This window comes from Larimichthys crocea, unplaced genomic scaffold (assembly GCF_000972845.2).
Source record: "Larimichthys crocea isolate SSNF unplaced genomic scaffold, L_crocea_2.0 scaffold655, whole genome shotgun sequence".
Lineage (NCBI taxonomy): Eukaryota > Metazoa > Chordata > Actinopteri > Sciaenidae > Larimichthys > Larimichthys crocea.
The window spans coordinates 1-5,599 of NW_020858622.1; the positions used below are offsets into that span (position 1 = coordinate 1).

Consider the following 5,599-nt stretch of genomic DNA (forward strand, 5'->3'; position numbering starts at 1 on the left):
TAAACATCTGCTGTAGAAGCTTTTACACAAAGGCTTATAGTCCGGTAGTATGAACTCAAAGGTTATTAAAAAATGGTCAGACAGAAGAGGATTCTGTGGGAAGACTATTAGATGATCAATTTCAATGCCATATGATCAGAGATCACATATCTCCCATTTTGGCTTCCTTGCATTGGCTACCTATTAAATCTAGAATAGAATTTAAAATTATTCTCCTTACTTACAAATCTCTTCATGGTCAGGCACCATCATATCTAAAAGAGCTCATAATACCTTACTACCCCTCTAGAACACTGCGCTCTCAGGACACTGGGTTCCTTGTGGTTCCTATAGTTTCCAAAAGTAAATTGGGAGCCAGAGCTTTCAGCTATCAGGCTCCTCTTCTGTGGAACAAACTACCTTTCTGGGTTCAGGAGGCAGACACGGTCAACACTTTTAAGAGTAGACTTAAGACTTTCCTTTTTGAGAAAGCCTATAGTTAGGGATGGCTCAGGTCATCTCTTAGTTATGCTGCCATAGGATTAGACTGCCGGGGGACTTCACCTACCTCCCCTCCCCTCTCTCTCTCTCTCTCTCTCTCTCTCTCTCTCTCTTTTCTCTCTCTGTGTGTCTCTGTCTGTCTCTTTCAGGGTTATGCCTAGTCAGGCGAGGTACTGGTTGAAGATACATTTACATCTCCCTTACTGAAAACTCTCTCTCTCTCTCTCTCTCTCTCTCTCTCTCTCTCTCCACTGCTACTGTAATCATTTCATCATTCATTGTAATTCATTGTCATTTTGTCAGTCATTGTAATTGTACAATATGTTTCTGTTGATTTGTTCTGTACATGTGACATCCATTGCACGTCTGTCTGTCCTGGGAGAGGGATCCCTCCTCTGTGGCTTTTCCTGAGGTTTCTTCCACCTTTTTTCCCTGTTAAAGGATTTTTGTGGGCAAGTTTTTCCTCTCTTGAACCGAGGGTCTAAGGACAGAGGGTGTCACTCCCTGTACAGATTGTAAAGCCCTCCGAGGCAAATGTACTTTGTGACTTTGAAAATAATTTTTTAATATAAAAGATGAATTGATTATTATTCAGTTCCAATTGATGAATTATTTATTTCTTCTAATAAAAATAACTTGTGTTTAACTATTTATTAACGATTTAAAAAAGAATCATTTTAAATATTGATGGGATTATTTGACATTGAGTGCTGTGGTTCTTTCTATAGATCATGTATCAACATCACATTAAGTGATATTTTTCTCTGTTTTGTAAATTCTTTGTGTTTTATCATGCTGCAGTTTGGTAAATAGACATTTCTTGTCATGGTCCAGGCTGCCATTGCTTCATTCTCCTCTGCCTCATCCCTCCCTCTGTGTCTTTGTTTTTTTTTATTCCCCTGTCTGTCAGGTGGGTGTGGTTCGGAGGTGTGGTCTTCTGCTCCCAGGACTCTGCTCAGCTGCAAACCATCATGTCATCACCAACTACTCAAGAACTGGTGTGATGGTGTGGAAGAAAGATGGTGGGTTGCGGATTTGCACCGATTTCAGGTGGCTGAATGCCCGAACCTTAAAGGATGCTCATCCTTTACCGCACCAATCTGACTGTCTGGCTGCTCTTGGTGGCAATTGCCTCTTTAGCACGATGGACCTCACTTCTGGCTTCTTCAACATCCCGATGCATGAAGACGACAAGAAGTACACAGCCTTCACGACTCCCCTTGGACTGCATGAATATAATCGCATGCCACAGGGACTGTGTAACAGCCCAGCGTCCTTCATGAGGATGATGATTGGGGTCTTTGGGGACATGAACTTCACCAAACTCCTGTGTTATCTTGACGATCTTCTTGTCTTTGCACCGTCATAGGATGAGGCCTTGTCCAGACTCCGCACAGTGTTTCAGAGGTCGCGAGAGAACAACTTGAAACTGGCCCCTAAGAAGGCCATCTGCTTCAGAAACAAGTCAGATTCCTTGGCCATGTCATTAATGGTGAGGGTGTGGCCGTCGATCCTGCCAAGGTTGAGGTCATCACTAAGATGACAGTACGAGACCTCATGGAAGACGATGAGTGCACGCCTTCTCTCCGGAAAATCAAATCATTCCTCGGCATGGTATTTTACTACCAGCATTTCATCCCAAACTGTTCCTCCATTGCGAAGCCCTTGTTCGCACTTACGGCTGGACAGAAGAGACGGGGACGGTCAGCTAAGGATAGGAAGCCTCTAGGTGCGTCATTGGATGGACTTGGAGCGGTGCTCTCCTAAGTGTCATGAGGAGAGTCCAAGGCCAGACCTGTTGCTTTTGCAAGCAAGACCCTCAGTGCGTCGCAACGGAAATACCCAGCTCACAGACTGGAGTTCATGGCTTTGAAGTGGAGTGTATGTGAAAAGTTCAGCCACTGGCTGAAAGGCCGTAGCTTCACTGTCTGGACGGATAATAATCCACTCACTTACCTTCTAACAAAGCCGAAGCTTGACGCATGTGAAATCCGCTGGGTGTCTAAACTTGCATCTTACTCCTTTGATCTCAAACGCCTGCCTGGGAAAAGAAATGTGGTGGCTGACGCCTTGAGTCTTCACAAAACCCATTTGTCAGAGGCTGCTGAGGGAACCATACCCCACTCTGTTGCAGGAAGGACTCTGTTCAGGATGTTTTCAGGGTCAGTTGCCAGTCTCAAAGCTACAGATCAGAGAACCATCCAGCACCCATGGTGGTGTGTGACTCAGCCGAGATCCGAGCTCTCTGTCAAGCACACTGTGACTGGATTGATGCAGCGGAGTCCAGAGCACTCTGTCTGGCCCAACATGTCCAACAGCTGTCGAGTGGTCAGGATGTTTCACCCATGTTCTCTGCCCAGGAGCTGCAGCTGAGTCAAGAGCAAGACCCCTGCATCTCTAAGGTGTTGCCCTTTGTTGCAGCCGGGAAGCGACCATCTAGGCGTGAAAGGCATGGCGCTGACTCGAAGGTCCTCAGGTTGTTCAAGCAATGGGACAAGCTGGAAGTCCATGACAGAGTGTTGTATCAGGTGACGAGAGATCCTGTGTCCAAGCAGAGAAGATCTCAATATGTGTTGCCTCTGAGTCTAAAGGAAAAGGCATTGTCCGGCATTCACGATCTGGCAGGTCATCAGGGTCAGGACCGTACTCTCTCATTGGCAAGGCAGCGATTTTACTGGCCTGATATGGAGAGGGATGTGAGAGCACATGTCAAATGCTGTCAGAGATGTGTGTTTGGAAAGTCGCCAGAACCTGCTGCTCGTGCGCCCTTGGAAAGCATCAAGAGCTCCTCTCCGATGGAGTTAGTGTGCATGGATTTTTGGTCGGCGGAGGACAGCAAGCAGCGGTCTGTGGATGTCCTAGTGGTCACCGACCATTTCACCAAACTTGCTCATGCATTCCCTTGTGCCAATCAGACGGCAAAGCAGGTCGCCAAGAAGCTCTGGGACAATGTGTTCTGTGTTTACGGTTTCCCTGAGAGAATACATTCCGATCAGGGCACCAATTTCGAGAGCAAGTTGATTGCAGAGCTCCTTCATCTGGCCGGTGTTGCAAAATCTCGCACAACAGCCTACCACTCAATGGGCAATGGGGGGACGGCTGATTCAGAAGAGCTGGTCCAGTCTACTCCTGTACACAGTCCTGCTGGTGCCATTGCTGACTGCCCATCCATTTCACCTGCACCACCCTCAGACACTTCACACTCACCACATGCTGACGTCTTGGTTCACACTGACCCGCACACACACACTGCAGTTGATGGTCATGTTAGAACACGTGCAGGGAGAGTAGTGAAATCAGTGAACAGACTGATAGAATCCGTGGTTCAGAAACCATTTTTGAGGGGATCAAACATTTTATTTAGGAGCCGTTCCCAATCTTTCATTGCTTTGTAGAGATGTGCCTTGATATTTGTTGGTAATGTTATTTGGACATGTTTTTTTTTGTTGTTTCTTTTCTTTTTAAGGGCTGGGTTATGAGCGTTGCTACATGCAAATGTCTGTGGGACAAGTTTTTGAGCCAAGTGTTGTGTGGCGTATCAGGCGTCACATTAAGCTAAGGGGATTCAGAGATCTGATCAACCTCTTTCTTCCCTGAACCTTGTATGTGAGGTAACTTTTAAGTTGACTGTTGACTAGGTCCTTTGTTTCATTTGTGCCAGATTGTGTCAGTAGTAGACTTATTGTACACTCTTTGCAGTCCTGAGTCTTTCCGTTATCAGGATGTTGGTGAATTTCAGGAGGTGTGAATGTAACCAGGTTGAAATTATAACTTTACTTTTTCATTTGAAATGTCACCAAATCCTGATGAATGTTGTTTTCTATATGTTTTAGATGTGTTTTATTGCCTATTTCTATGCCTAAATGTTATATTCAGACCAGGGTGTTAAGACCTGTACTGCCACTTTAAGAGGTCGCAGGCCTCTTGTCGTCATCCCGGTGCTTCTCTCAGTTCGCGCCAGACTAGCTGAGAGGAGGTAATGTTACTATTTTGCTCGTCACTTTTAAACATTTATTTCGGTTTTTGGACAATGTAAACCTTGTTTTATGTATGTATAAATGTTCGTTTTTAGGTTGTAAACATGCAGTTAATGTGCCAATTGAATATAAAGCTTGTAAACTGACTTTTTGCAAGTTAAAGTAGACATGTTTCCACAGGGTTTTCTGTATGCTTATTTGCTAACAGGAGCTTGAGACCTGTGTGCTGTGTGGAGGAGACTGCATGTTACAGAGCCTTATGTGTTCTTCTGTTGATTTGTACAGAGACAAATCCATCGTCCTGCCTTCATTAAAAGAACAACCAACAGCTGGCCGTGGTCCGAGTCCTTCCTTCATTCAGCACAACATAGAACACAACGCAGAACGTATAAGGGTTAACGGACATGCATCCAACCTGATAGAAACTGTCAAAGACAATGCGCGCCCGTTACACTCGCTAGTATGTGGTATACTACAGGCCCAAACTAGTTTATGGTTGCCCTCAGTGCCTAGCATCTTGCCAGTACCGGTACTGACCGTATTTTTGTCTGATTTTCCTCCAGGAACTCTGCCAAGCCTGCCACCTCAGCCACACACCACCTGCAGCTCTCCACTGCCTTCCGACCAGCCAGCCCAGCCTTTTTGCCATTTCTCTGCTGTACAATAAATACCCACCTTCACCCCCATTCAGCCTCTGAATCCATACTTGGTCCACAGTAACCACACCAGACCACGTAACAGAATAATCTGGCCAGCATGGACTAATTGGATTCTGATACAATCCAGCAAGCTCTGACTTCCCAAACACAACAAATTGGACGTCACGAACAAACCCTGCAGGAGATTATGGACACCCTACGTGGACTCACAACCCATGTCACCCAGCTTGGAACAAACTTGTCCCAGGTATCCTCTCTGTTTACTTCCGCTGCTGCCTCCCCCTCGCCTGCTACTCCCCCTTCCCCTCATGCACAGTCTCTTGCTGAAGCTCCACATGCTACCAGTGTTATCTTTTTTTCCCGAGAGCCCTTTATCCCCATACCCCTATCTTACTCGGGAGAGCTAGGAGTTTGTGGGGCATTTCTGTTAAAATGTGCTTCAGTTTTTGAGCAACAGCCCTCAGCTACTGATAAGTCACGCAT

The 5,599-nt window shown here is 45.9% G+C and overlaps 1 long non-coding RNA gene across 1 annotated transcript; it reads left to right on the forward strand.

Annotated features, from left to right (window-relative positions):
• The first annotated feature begins 4,443 nt into the window (after positions 1-4,443).
• LOC113745333 (uncharacterized) lies at positions 4,444-5,409 on the forward strand. The gene is made up of 3 exons (XR_003462101.1): positions 4,444-4,456; positions 4,743-4,917; positions 5,021-5,409. It is a non-coding gene; the product is annotated as an uncharacterized LOC113745333 (long non-coding RNA).
• Positions 5,410-5,599: the final 190 nt, after the last annotated feature.